At 38.6% G+C, this 15,163-nt stretch overlaps 1 long non-coding RNA gene and 2 pseudogenes across 1 annotated transcript; 1 reads left to right on the top strand and 2 right to left on the bottom strand.

The window, feature by feature from the left end:
- Nucleotides 1-8,672: 8,672 nt before the first annotated feature.
- LOC134210309 (uncharacterized) lies at nucleotides 8,673-9,495 on the top strand (annotated as a pseudogene).
- Nucleotides 9,496-9,711: 216 nt separating this feature from the next.
- On the bottom strand, nucleotides 9,712-10,296 carry LOC134210308 (gastrula zinc finger protein XlCGF46.1-like; annotated as a pseudogene).
- Nucleotides 10,297-11,065: 769 nt separating this feature from the next.
- On the bottom strand, nucleotides 11,066-11,607 carry LOC134217727 (uncharacterized). Its single transcript, XR_009981144.1, has 3 exons — nucleotides 11,497-11,607; nucleotides 11,346-11,388; nucleotides 11,066-11,289 (listed from the first exon to the last, which is right to left on the bottom strand). It is a non-coding gene; the product is annotated as an uncharacterized LOC134217727 (long non-coding RNA).
- Nucleotides 11,608-15,163: the final 3,556 nt, after the last annotated feature.

Here is a 15,163-nt window from a genome sequence, read left to right as displayed (position 1 = left end):
CTTTAAGATAATTAATTGAATGATATAATAACAATTTAATCAGATTTGTAAAAAACAAAAACGATCTGATTACCATCACAGATATGAATTACATAACTTTTCATTACTATCCAGCAAAAAAGGTTAATTAAGAAAAAAAAAAACTGTTGTTTTCATCTACAGATTCTCATAAGCATCGGTAGTGATACTTCGAGTTTATACTAAAATGCCAAACTTGTGATACCTCTCGCACAGATTTCAAAAGTTCCACCAAGAATCGCGTTTCATGTTTATACAAGACCACTTAACGTTTATCACTCGTAAGCATCAATAAAATTAATAATCTAAGTCGTCAACAAAACTAAAACTTGTGTTACCTCTCCGTCGATATCAAAAGTTTCGGCATCAACCACGGGAACAAAACTCTACCAGATAGCCCATTTACTAATCCGAAGAATCATTCAAACAGTTGAAAATGCGCAAGTCTGTACATAAATTTTAAAAATCATCCAAATCTGCTTTGCGCGCGCGAGACTCAAACTTTTGTAGACTACACAAAAAAAGGTCAAATTACAATTACGTCAATATATATAAAATCCATCATCATCATCATCGAGGCGAACAAAACAGTTTATCAGTGCCTCAATAAATAAAAAAATACAATTGTCCAAACAAACAATCCGTAGGTCAAACTTCGTCAAGATACAAAATTTATTGAATTATAAAAAGTCAACTAAGAGCATCATTATCGGTCGCGAGCATTTTAATCACCCGCGCAGCGCTTTCATTTTAGTTTCGTCACTCGTTTCCGTATCGGTCACTATTTTCTGCTCTCAATTTGGTTGCTGTATTCCGTACCGGTGACGTTTGACAGTTGACAGTTCATCAAATAGCAGCGCTCTTATCGCGCTACCAAATTTGGTCACCTGTCAGTCGCGCTACTGTTATAGCAGCGCGTTTAGTAGCGACCGGTAAAGTGTCAAGTATTGATAATGCGCTGCCAAACGGCTTAAACTCACCACCGGTAATCTTGCTCTAAGTAGCTGCTTAAAAGGCAAGGCAGCTTTTACGTGTGAAACACAAAGTCTCTTAAACTGTGATAATGTCGTTGCACGTTTGATATGTGTAGGCATCGAATTGAAATAATTGATACCTTTAAAAAACAAAGAATTTTGTGAAGCTCCATGCAAAAAGTATGGTGTTCTTATATCTTCCGCGTTTCTAGTGTTATATCTATGAATGTCACTTCCTCTTTCAATTCGATCACACAAATATCGAGACAGTAATCCGTTAATTACTTTAAAAATGAACACCATTGTCAAATACACAATTCTTTGCTTCACCGAGAGCCACTGCAAAGCATCCAACAAAAAAGTTGAGGAAGTGAATCTGCTACATATCAAAATCAAACGCATAATCTTATTTGCAAACGCTGCAATCTCGATATTTGTGTCTGATTTGCTAAAAACAAAATGGAAGGACAAAAGTCCAAGTGAGGAGAGATGATTGATTTGTACAACTGTATTTTGCTAGCAATATTTAATTCGTTTTTCAGTCGACAGAGGATTCCATACTTCTTGGCTATTTTCTTGATGACATTGTCAATGTGTTGGTCAAATTTCAATTTATCATCAATAATCACGCCAAGATATTTAATTTCCCGTACGCGATCAAGTGTCTCGTCATCAATTTTCACAGAGACATTATCAATTGAACGATTTCGCGAAATAATCATGTACTTTGTTTTGCTAATATTCAATTTCAACTGTTTGTACTTCAACCATCTACTTAAAGAATGCAAATCTTCATTCAAGCGTTCAATCGCATCTTCTAAGTCTCTAGCTGCAATGAATAACACAGTATCGTCTGCAAATAAATTTATATCACAAAAACGTAAAACCCGTCGCATGTCATTTATATACATGGCTCTGTCTCATTTCCCGAATTAAATTTAATGTTACTTAAAACTGACAGTTCGAAAATTTAAAAATCACCCGGCCATAAGAATGGCTACGTGCTACCCAGCAATTCCAATAAGACATCGATCAAGAATGATTCGATATCTGTCAAAAGTAATCCTGCTCATCCAGCAGGGTTATTCGATAATTATTGAACTGTCACTTTTAAGTTTAATTTGAGTTTAATTATCCAATTGAGACAGACCCATAATAAACAAAAGGGGCCCCAATACACTTCCCTGTGGCACTCCTAGGGTGTTCTCCACGGGACGAGGTACAGAATCATTAAAAGCAGTCCGTTGAGTTCTGTCAGATAAATAGCTTTTAAACCATGCAGAACCTGAAATTCCAAAGCGCTTCAAAGTTTTCAACAATAAGGGCCTAGAAATTGTCTCAAAAGCGCGTTTAAAATCCAAGAACACAGCAACAATCGTATCTTTATGCTCTATGCTTTCTTTCCATTTAGCTAATACCAAGTTCAAAGCGGTTTCGCAGGAGTGACCCTCCCGGTATCCCGATTGTTCCGGTATAAACAAGTTATTACTATTTAAATACATAAGTAGCTGGCCTTTAACAACAAATTCTAAAATTTTCTCTACTGTGTGCAACATGTTGATGGGACGAAACTCTTCGGCTTTAATCGTTCCAGCAACTTTTTGAATTGGAATAACTAGGGATTCCTTCCAAACTTGCGGCACGTGCCCACTGCCCAGTTTGCAATGATTCATTTATCAGGTCCAGCAGGTTGGGTCCGATGACATGAAAGCAATCTTGTATAATTTTAGCATTAACATTATCAATACCAGCCGTTTTTCCTAGATTAAAACAAATCGTTTCAAGTTCTTGAAATGTTATGGGGTGAAAACCTTTGAATCTCAAGTTACTGTTAACTGGCTGTTTTATTTCGTCAGGTTCATCCACTAACTCGATAGATCGGTTAATGGTTGAAACGCTTTCAATAAAATAATCATTGAATTTAGACGCGATTACTTCTTCCGACTCTTCTAATGTGCCATTACAAGTTATGGATCGCGGTTTACAAGAACTAGGTTTTAACAATGATTTTAATATTTTCCAGAACTCTGCTGTTGTTTTGATGCTGATAAATTTTCCTCTGAATATATTCGCATCGAGTATGCTTTAAACATTGCGAATATTTATTCCGCGCAACCTGTTACCTATTCCAATGATTTTCATTATTACTTTTACGACATTTTTTGTACAACTTATCTCTTTTACGTTTAAGACGTAAAAGATCTAGATTGTACCAGCTGTTTGAATTATCCAAAGTTACTAATTTCTGTTCAACTAATTGATTGGTAGAGGATTTTAAGACGCTCGTTATAACAGCTGCTCTTTGATCTAAATTACCAGTATTTTGTCGAAAATCCACGTTTGTTTCGATAAGGCTCGTAATGTTTCTGTCAGCACTACCGGACAACCTGTGGTTGTCAGAGAGCAAACCCCATTTTCCTTCTAGTCGTTTTTTTTTTACTTTTTGAAATGATTCCGATTTTTTTTGCATATGGTTTGAACAACCAATCTTCTGCTACGTTTTGACAGGGCAAGTGAATTGAACAACTCAGTTGAATTCAATTGACTTGCCAAAAGTTGAATGTTCAATTTTCGTTTCGTTCGAGTGAATTGAATTAAGGTGTTTACTCGTTCAATTCGCGTTCGATTAAAGCGACTTGCTCAATTCGCTTGCCTTGTCTAAACATAGCATTATAATTATTTATGAGTTATCTATAGTGTAACGAACGCGATGTTCATAATTTTATAATCGATATTATGTATGCCTCATTTAATCATCGTTTGGCCTTTGCATAATGCAATCGGCGTGCCGCATGTCTTGTCTTGAGATAATTATTTGTTTAGGATTAGATAGAACATATTCATTTTCATTCTTTGTACATACTATTATATAAGGTAGCAAAATAAAATTGGTTCTTAGCTAGCATTCACGCAGGGTTGATTTCTTAATCCGAAAGCCCCTATCGTAATCGCCGACCTCGGTACGCTTTAGACATTTGGTGGCTCCAGAGAGGAAGTCGAATCAGTGGCATGCTTCGTTCAGTTACGTGTTATATACATGAGGATCCTGTCCCGTTGTTTCCTATTGAAAATTGGCCATATCGGACTATGGGATCGAAAATTATACCATTTTTGCCTTTCTCGTATACTAAGTAGGGTAAAGTGCCCAATAGTGGACCCCCAACCAATAGTGGACCCTTCAGGCATTTTTGCATTATTACAGCACAATGTAAACATTTTGTTATAAAACTCCATCGGAGAACCTACCTTACAGTTCTATGATTTGATTACATGCATTGGAAATGCTATGGAAAATAAATTATATGATTTTTACAATTCTATAAAAATGAACACGAGTGTCCATTATAGGAATATTTTGGTCCATAATAGGGAAGAACGTCGAAACGGACATGAAAATCAAATGAAGTGTTGACTATGGGAAGCAATTTCTATTAGGACCAGGGGTCTACTATGGGCAATTCAGTCAGACTTTAAAATGTTAATTTCAACGAATAACGTCGTGATTTGAGTGTTTATGTATCTATCGTGAAGAGGAGATGCAGAACTTGTTATAAGATATCAAGCAGAAATAATATGTTGAAATTTCCCCCACCATATGATAGGAAGAGCAAAATTCCGCTACTAGGGGGTCCACTATTGGGCATTTTACCCTATACGGTAAAGGCTATATGATCGCTCCAAAAACAAACTTTTTATAGAAGGCAGGACCCATAGTGTTATACCAATCGACTCAGTTCGACAGATCGAGGTGATGTCTGTGTGTGTGTGTGTGTGTGTGTGTGTGTGTGTGTGTGTGTGTGTGTGTGTGTGTGTGTGTGTTGTGTGTGTATGTGTGTGTGTGTGTGTGTGCAAAAACTACTCAAAAATGTCACTCATTTTTCGGCACTTATCCTCCCGATTTGCTTGCAACAAGTTGCATTCGACGCAGAATCCTGCCCCATTGTTTCCTATTTGAAATTGGTCAGATCGGACTATGGGATCAAGTTATAAAAATACAAATTCATACGAAAAATCGCGTAAAAATGTCACTCATTTTTCGGCACTTATCTTCAACCGATTTGCTTGCAACAAGTTCATTCGACGCAGAATCCTGTCCCATTGTTTCCTATTTGAAATTGGTCAGATCGGACTATGGGATCAGAGTTATAGCAAAATACAAATTCATACGAAAAATTGCAAAATGTCACTCATTTTCGGGCACTTATCCTCAACCGATTTACTTGCAACAAGTTGCATTCGACGCAGAATCCTGTCATTGTTTCCTTTGAAATTGGTCAGATCGGACTATGGGATCAGAGTTATGCCAAAATACAAATTCACTGAAAAATCCCGTAAAAATGTCACTCATTTTCGGGCACTTATCTTCAACCGATTTGCGCAACAAGTTGCATTCGACGCGAAATCCTGTCCCATTGTTTCCTTTGAAATTGGTCAGATCGGACTATGGGATCAGAGTTATGCCAAATACAAATTCATACGAAAAATCGCGTAAAAATGTCACTCATTTTTCGGGCACTTATCCTCAACCAGTTTGCTCGCAACAAGTTGCATTCGATGCAGAATCCTGTCTCATTGTTTTCATTTGAAATTGGCCAGATCGGACTATGGGATCGAAGTTATGGCCAAAACAAGTTCATACGAAAAATCGCGTAAAAATGTCACTCATTTTTGGGAACTTATTTTCAACCGATTTGCTCGCAACAAGTTGCATTCGATGCAGAATCTTGTCCCATTGTTTTCTATTTGAAATTGGCCAGATCGAACTATGGGATCGAAAGTTATGGCCAAACTATCATACGAAAAATCGCGTAAAAATTCACTCACGGGCACTTATCCTCAATCGATTTGCTCACAACAAGTTGCATTCGATGCAGGATCCTGTCCGTTGTTTCCTATTGAAAGTGCATATCGGACTATGGGATCGAAAATTATACCATTTTTTTATGAAAAAATCGATACAAAAAATTTTCCCTCATTTTTCGAGCACTTTTCCTCATTTTTTCAATTTTCAATTTTCCCTCGTTTTTCAGTCACTTTCGCTCGCATTAAATTGCATTCGACGCAGAATGTCTCATATTTTCTTATTGAAAATTAGCCAGATCGGACTATGGGCTTAGATGTTATGGTCAAATTACTATTTATTGTGAAAAGAGTTCAAAAAGTCTAGCTCACTTTCTTAGCATTTAGACTTCATCTATTCCCCAAACAACACAATTTCAACAAATCTGGTTGCAGTAACCATGTGTGAATCCGGTCATATATAAGTCCTGTGATTGATGTAATATGTGCTTCTCAGTCTTTGCAACAGATTGCATTCGACGCAGAATATTGTCCCATTGTTTCCTATAGAAACTTGGCCGGATCAGCAATTGGTCAAAGTTATGGAAAATACTAATTTTAAAACTACTAAATAAAATGCCATTTTTGTTCTTATGCTCGTCAGTTTGTTTGCAACATTGCGTTTGGCGAGATTTTTTATGCATATAAACAAATATGAAAAATAAGACCAATCCACATAGTGTATTTGAAATTTTCAAACCTTTGAACGAACGAGAAAGGCACCATCACCGCTAGGTGGATTAATCTGGGTTTTTTTATTATTCTAATGGCCAAAACGGGCCTTAGGTTTGTTATTTGTAATTGTTCAGAATGGGAAAAGTTTTTGATATTGATCAATAATAAAATCCTTAACGCATGTCAAAGAGTAGATTAAAATAAGATTTCAATATTCAATTTTTTCAATTTTTTCAAAATATTGGAAGATGCGTAATTTTCTGTTCATTCGTATTTTTGTCAGCGTCCCTTTGAATAGTGATATTTGTAGTCCAGTATTTTACATCTCCTGTTTTGCAAGGGCGTTTGTCCCGTTTTTTCACCGAAATGATCTGGTCAGCCTACCACTGGGACATTGCCGCCTCGTAGCTTAGTGTTCATTAAGCACTTCCACAGTTATTAACTGCGAGGTTTCTAAGCCAAGTTACCATTTTCGCATTCATATATCTGAGGCTATAACACGATGATCTTTTATGCCCGGGAAGTCAGGCAATTTCAAACCGAAATTGCCTACACCGGCACCCGGGAATCGAAACCAGCCACCCTCAGTATGATCTTGCTTTGTAGCCGCGCATCTTACCTCACGGCTAAGGAGGGCCCATTGTACATATTGTCTATCCGGAACAAATGTATAACGCTTTTTATACCGAAGTTGGATTTTTCTCCAGATACAGGCAACTTTCCCCACTTTGGAAGTACAGTCGTGATTCGCTGGTTAGGATTTTAATACTTGGGTCACTTTTTAGTTGGGCCTCCGCTGGTTGGGGCATGGCCCAACTCAGCAACACTCAATTTCAATGTAAACACGGAAAACGGATTGGGCGTCACTGGACGTCATTTGTGATGTTCAAATCGAAATACACGTGCTCAAATGGCTGTCAGTTGACCTAACTAAAAAACCGAATTCGTTAGTTGGACCCGGGGTCGTGGCCCAACCAGCGAATCGCGATTACAGTGCGCTGGATTCGCCTAAAGATGAGCTAAACAACGCAACAATTAGTTTGACAGATAAAACTTCGGAAGAAAGTTCAGTTCGGAAGTCCCGACTTCCGAATTCTAACTTGGTGCTACGCCGACAATAATATGCATGGCGATCAGGAATAGATGTAATAAACTATAGAGGGAGATTGTCGCTGTCGTCACTGGCGAAACATCTTTTGCTGGCGAGGATAGGGCACTAAATGTCAACGAAGGAAAATCGAGAGTTTGACAGATAGGTACCCGACATGTTTGGGGACGATAACAAAGGGAACCGCAGCGACAATCGTCCTCTATAGTTTATTACCTCTATTCGATCAGGTAATCAATCAGACTTTTAAATCCTGCAAAAAAGTTGACAGGTCGCTGCTTGCATTTTGGTTGGAAACTTCTTGCAAGATCTTTGATGCATTTCGCCTTTTTTAAGAAATTTTCAATAAAAAAATTTCTGCAGGGAGAAAGAGATGGGTTCATTCACAAATTACATAACGCTAAAATAGACCATTTTCAACCCCCACCCACCCCCTCAACTATTTTGTATGGAAGGGTTCTAAAATTTGTATGGGCCGTAACGCTCGGACAGACACCCTCCCACCCCCTAAAGTGTTATGTAATTTGTGAATGAGCCCTAGCACAAAAAATACCCATTAAGGCTTTGGTCCGATTCGCGAATTAAAATAAAATTAAACTCAAAAGTGACAGTTCGGAAATTATGAAATCCCTGTCATAAGAATGGCTGGTGCTACCCACAGGACCAACAAAACATCTATCAAAAATGATTCAATATCTGTCAAAAATAATCTTGCTCTGCGTGCAGAGTTATTGACAAATTTTTGAACTGTCATTTTTAAGTTTAATTTGATTTTAATTCGCGAATCGGACCAAAGCCTAAATTACCAAATGAGTAAACGAAAATCTCCGTGTGAAACTTTTTCTGCAAACATTTTTTTCTGAGTTCTGACTTTTATAGAACGCCATGTGAGCCCTTCGGTTGTCAGCTTGGTGTTTTTTTTATTTTTGGTGTTTTTGTTGCTTGTTTCGTTCTTGTTTGTCCGGGTTTTCTCGTTTTTCTCCCTGCTGGCAACTGCAAGCACGTTTTGTTGATTTGGTTTTCTCGTTTTTCTGGCGTTATCTCCTGGTGGTTCAAAAATGTCTAGAAAACACTATACCGTTCGCAGCAGTAAGCAGCAACAGCAAATGGAAGACGACAGTGGATCCGATTACGAATGGACCGTCACTGACGCTGACAAAGATACCGAAAACCGTTGCCGAAGAGTTTCCTCCCAAAACAAGTGCCAAAGATGTGGATAGCGTGGATCGGCTGTGCAAGTATCGGAAGATGAATCTAGCGAGGATGAGGATGACGAGGATGTTAATCTACCAACATTGACCAAAGGCCAGATAGCCGATATCCTACAGACGATCAAAATAACAAACGATTAGTGTTGAACGTTTCGAACGTGAACTTCTCGAGGCGAAGGAAGAAATCGAGGAGCATTTTAGGAAGGGGCGGTCGAGTGAAGAGCGTTCGAATACCGAAAGAGGCTGTCGGTTTGCGTTTGTCGAGATGCTCGATGCAGAAGGATTCCAGGTAACTTTATAGGAATATGCCAATCGTTACTGTTAACTGTAACATTTGATTTATTTCCAGAAAGCTTTTCTTCTACAGGGTCCTACCTTGATGGTCGTCGATACGGTTCAATTATCGGAAAGTGGTAAAAGAAATCCACCAGAAGATTTTGCTGCTAGAGCAGAAGAATGGAGATCAGAAAATGCGAAAAAGAATCGAACTAAACCGGAAACCAAAGAAATCACTCTGGTACCGAAAGTGCAGCCGAAAATCGTCGAACGGACCCATATTTGGACAAGAAGAAAACAAAACCACCGACCAAGAGAAATCAAGGCCTACAAAAAGCAAGTATCGTTGAAAGCGAAATTCAGGAATGTGGAAATGAAAGGAATAAAAGTTTAGGGTTGGAGATGATGCTAATCCATTTAAGAAGAAGCCGAACTATTTTCCTTATGCGGTACGACTAGCTGAACACAGCATGATCATAGGTGAATTCGTTGATCTTAAGGGCAAATTTACGAGTAATGTGTAGTAACATTTAATCAATTCTGTTCTGTTCTTGCTTTACGATTACGAATCAATATTTTCTATGTTTGCTCCAGCAGTGGTCGTAGCTTTTTATGCGTTTTCGTGCCTCACTAGCTCACGATATGAATTTTTGCTGCAGTGTCCGCATCTAAAACAAAAATATGTCGTTTTCAATCTAACCACAGTTGAAACAATCAAGAATATAAATTACTCAAAGTTCATGGTAAAATCGGTATGCTTCAATAGGTGCTGCTTAAGACTTCGTTGGCGCATAAATATTTTGCCACATATTTCGCATGGAAACGGCGTTGTATTGGTGTGCGCTGTCTCATGTTGATCTAAAAGAAAAATTAGGAAAATAATTATTAATCGGACGTGACCCACTCTTTTTCCTACCTTGAGGAAACTTTTCGGACATTGCTTGCAGTGAAACTCTTAATTCCGGTGTGGACAAACTGATGCATCTCAGCCGCTGTCCGTGCAAACCGTTTCGCAAAGCAAACACTGGAACTTGAGCTGGTGGATCGCTGTTGATTGTAAACGCTCCTTTTTGGTGGTAGTGAGAACACCCTCCACATCGCGATAGAATCGGTAGTGGCCTTCCGGTATTTTAGGTTCCTCGTGAATCGAAGCAATGTGCGATTTGAGCGATTGGAGCCGTGGCGCTTGCCACATATCAGCCGAAACCTTTCTCACCGTGTGAGTGCGTTCGTGTCGTTTGCGGACACTCTGCGTTTAAGCAACTATAGGGCAAAATGGCCGAAAGGTCGCTCGTTGGTGTGACTCCTTTCGTGGCGAATCAGATGCGTTTTGGTGGCTTTTTATCCATCAAGCCGTGTACCGCCCTCGTCTCGTGCCTTTGGAAGCGCATATCCGGTCCAACGTTGCTTTGACCAGTTTGACGCCGCAGGTCTCGCATGTATATTCGGTGTCACTGTTTTCGCCATGGTAGATCTGCATGCGACGTACGGCGACCATCGTACATGACCTAAACGGACATTTGGTGCATTAATTGCACTGGCATGCATCCGGAAGTGTTTGTAGCACAATAAGCGAAGTGATTTTAACGGTTGGTCACTTCCGTTTCACATTCCTCGCAATGATACGGAATCATTTCGACGTGTGCCGGAAGATGAACCTCTAGACTTTGGGCATTTCGAATGTTTCCTGGCAAATGTAGCACTTGTTGGATCAAGCTTTGCTTGTTTGATTTTTGCGATTTGTCGGGTCCGGTGGCGCTTCGGCTCTAAATCGAGTTCTGGCTCTCTTTATGTGGCCATCCTCAACAGGTGGACAATACAGTATCAGTTACCGGTTGTTTTCCAAAACCAATTCAGCCTCTTGCTGATATTCTAACAATAGGTCAATCATTTTCGAGTTTTGCATAGCTAAAGCTTTGTAGTTTTGATAGCTTTCTATGAAGCATTGGCGATGTTGTAGCGGTTTCCAGTGAATTCTTACAAGATTGACATACTTTCGTAGGCAGTTTATCCTCTACGACTAATTCCAGGCCGGTTACCGACTGAAACATTTGACGAATTGTTAGTTCTAGATTGAATGATACTGAACTGTTCTGTAAACAAAGCCGACAAAATTGGTTCAGCAGGCAAACGTCTTCAGATATTGCACTCGAATAATTATTTTCGACGGGTTCTTGTTTAACTGTAACTGTTGATAGATTTTGATTATTAGAAATTTGAACAGAATTTTGTTAGTGCAACTACCTTCAAAAGTCTGTTCTATTGTTTGGTCCATTTCAGCTGATTCCTGAATATGATGCGACATGGAAAAATATGTTCAAATGATTTAGGGATGTAATGATTTGTTTTTGATTTTATAATAAAAATAAAAATTAAGATCGCATTAGATACTAACTGTTGTGTCAACCACAATAAAATAAAATTTGTTTAGAGTTTGAAAGTTATATAAGTGACAGTCCGTTTACTGCCGTGAATCGCATATCAGTACCATCTTTGCTGGGTTTCCTATAGACTAACGCAAAATGCTCCCCGAAGTATTATGACGTTTGAGGCGGGTCGCATAATAGACAAAATGAACTTTTGTTCGAGAAAACGACCCCTCAAATGTCAAAATCCTCGGTGAGTGAATTCGATGAACTCCTGATAAGTCTATGGTCCAATGCCGAATGAACACAATGACGTTTGAGACGGGCGCTGTTTACTAAAAATGAACACTTGCGAACTCGATGAATGAAAAAGTATTCATTCTAGTAACAGCGCCCGTCTCAAACTCAGTAAACTCGTGCATTGGACCATTCATATGGACAAATCTCGCGTAACATTTGAAAAGGGCCTACAGCCAAAACGTAAACATTGAGAAAATGCTGTTTGAAAAATGCATCTCAATTTCTATTTCTATTTCCCAGGATTATGTTATTTTAAGCAGCAAAACTCCCAAAAGCATATAATAAACACTGTCTATCATCCATAATCTTAATTGCATCGAAACATGCAAAATGTGTCGAAATCGTTAAAATAAAATTTTAAGTCTATTTTCATATTTTCTCCGGAATAGGCCCTCTTGATAGTCTTCTGCATTTGCTTGTCATTCATAGACCCTTTGTTTATGGCATTTTCAGAAAGTAAACACGGATAAGGCTTTCAGGGAGGAAATTTTCTCTCGAGGTCGGGCCGATGACGGTTCGGAAAAATACCCGTTATCGGCCGAAATTGGAGAACTTATCCCAGACAGAAAAAACGAGTGGCTTGGCGTTTTTAGGTGGACCTACATATTTTGAAAATAACACGTTGTAGGCCCAATTAAAAATTAGTTTTTCTAAGTAATTTAATTGAAGATGCGGAATATTTTATACTATTAGTAGCTATTAGAGGATACTATCGAAGGGTGTTAAAATTGAATTTGTTTACTTTTCATTGTAGGCCTAATCAATTGTTAAGCGAAATATGCGATTCACGGCAGTTTACTCGTTTACTCCGTCAACCTCACCACTCACCACCACATGGTCCAATGCACGAGTTCATCATTGACTTTTGAGCGGTGCGCTGTTTACTAAGAATGACACTTTTTCATCGAGTTCGAAGTGTTCATTTTAGTAAACAGCGCCCGTCTCAAACGTCATTGATCATTCGGTGCATTGGACCTCTTGCATACACTGAGCCAAAATAAAAGTTAACACAGTTTGCTTAACTTTTCAAAAGGACCTAAGGGTCTGTCTCATTTGGAGAATTAAACTTAAAGTGACAGTTCGAGAATTAAATAATCACCCGTTATAAGAATGGCTGGTGCTGTAGCAATTCCAATAGGACATCGATGGAAAATGATTCGATATCTGTCAAAAATCTTGCTCTGCGAGCAGGGTTATTTGATAATTATTGAAATGTCACTTTTAAGTTTAATTTCAGTTTAATTATCCAATTGAGATCAGACTAAGAACATTTTTTCATGAATTAATTTTATTATTGCTGAACATAAATATGAAAGCTTTTGATTGACTATTCAAATAATTAATGTAAAAATGTTTAGTCACTTTGAAAGATTAAGCGAGTTCTTACTGCCCTTCGATGCATAGGGTAAAATGCCCAATAGTGGACCCCTAGTAGCGAACATCTTCCTGTCAAACGGCTTAGTAATTTTCAAAATATTAACTCTGCTTGATATCTAACAACAAGCTCTGCATCCCTCTTCACGATACATACATAAAACACCCAAATACACGACGTTATTCTTGAAATTAACATTTTAAAGTCTAACTGAATTCGCCCTATAGTAGACCCCGGGTCCGTAATAAATTGCTTCCTATAGTCGACACTTCATTGATTTCATGTTCCGTTTGGACGTTCTTCTTCCCTACCCCCAAAAATTCCTATAATGGCACCCTCGTGTTTATTTTTTATAGAATGTAAAAATCATCTAATTTGACTTTAGCATTTCCAACGCATGTAATCAAATCTAGGACTGTAAGGTAGGTTCTTCCGATAAATTTCATGCGAAATGTTGACATTGTGCAGTAATAATGCAAAATGGCTGGAGGTCCACTATTGGTAGGGGTCCACTATTGGTCATTTACCCTAATTGTCCGTGTTAGTTTTCGTTGATTTTGACTATTTACCATAGATAAGTCCATTTAGATTTTACTTTTAGAAAACTTTGTTCGAAAATCATTGAAAACAACATCAGATCTATTTGTCCTGCAATTTCTACGCATAATTGTCTCGCAGTGATTGAATGCATCATTATGGCGGATTCTGCTATTTTATGGAACACGCACCCATTAAAATAGTATTTTCTTTTAGATCTTCCCATCTTAGCCTGTTCCAATGGTTTAATGGGAGCATTCTGTACAATACTCATTTTAAGCGACACAATCACTTCAACCACGTGGATGGTTCACTTCCATAGATAAAGCATGGAGAGACAAACGCCAATCGCAGTAGTCATTCACGAAATCATGCATTGAGCGCGACTGATACGTAGAAACCACCAAAAAGTGCTGTATTTCTCGGCATTACTGTCCCCTAAACTATTTCATGATCATGGTCTTAAATACTTTTTTGGGTGATAAATAATAATGATTACATTGAAATTAAGTCTTCTGAATGGTCTTGTGATAATTCTTATATTTCATTCCAGTTATACGTCAGCGTTGCATTATTCTCGGAACATTTGCAGCTCGATCATTAAGTTGGATACACTCTAGCGCATCTCCATACAGAGCCTCCTCCAATCTCGATAAATTTTCCAGATTCAAAACTGGCCTTCAGAGGTTGTATCATAAAAAAATACTGTTAAATTGGGCCAGTTACGAGCTTCACCATTGAACTTGGGAAGCTTTATTAGCGCTTGTCTTCTTGCACTTAACACACTTTCATCTGCTCGACAAATTGCTGCATCCTGTTGCAGTTTAAGCGACTCATTTAGTTGGTTCGATAAATCGAACTTTTCTTAATGTCTATCAAACTCAGCCGTTCTCTCGTCTTTGCAGGGTCCTTCTCTTTCTTCTTCTATTGGCATTACATCCCACACTGGGACAGAGCCGCCTCGCTTATTCATTAATCACTTCACAGTTATTAACTGCGAGGTTTCTAAGCCAGTTTTTTTTGCATTCGTATATCATGAGGCTAGCACGATGATACTTTTATGCGCTGGGAAGTCGAAACAATTTCCAATCCGAAAATCGCCTAGACCGCACCGGAATCAACCCAGCCACCTCAGCTGGTCTTGCTTTGTGCCGCGCGTCTTACCGCACGCTAAGGAGGGCTTTGCAGGGGTATTTTTTTATTTTAACACAGACAGGCGAAACTACCTGTCACGCTCGTCGCAACATCATATTATTTTTTGTGCTCGAATCGAAACACAAACGGCAACTCCCATTTTATTTTCGACGAATTTTATCTAAATCTCCGCCGTTGCCAATTTATCACTCACTCTTCAATTCAGATCTACTTCTTCCACTCTTCACTTCTCACCTGTTCGATTTCACTCTGACGACAGAATTTCTGTCGGAATTCTTAACTCCGATCTTGGACGTTTACCACAAAAACACTCGCGACACTTGCAGAGA

Source organism: Armigeres subalbatus, chromosome 2 (assembly GCF_024139115.2).
Source record: "Armigeres subalbatus isolate Guangzhou_Male chromosome 2, GZ_Asu_2, whole genome shotgun sequence".
NCBI classification, from domain to species: Eukaryota; Metazoa; Arthropoda; class Insecta; order Diptera; family Culicidae; genus Armigeres; species Armigeres subalbatus.
Note: the sequence above shows the minus strand (reverse complement) of the source record. Positions and strands in the feature narration are given on the sequence as shown.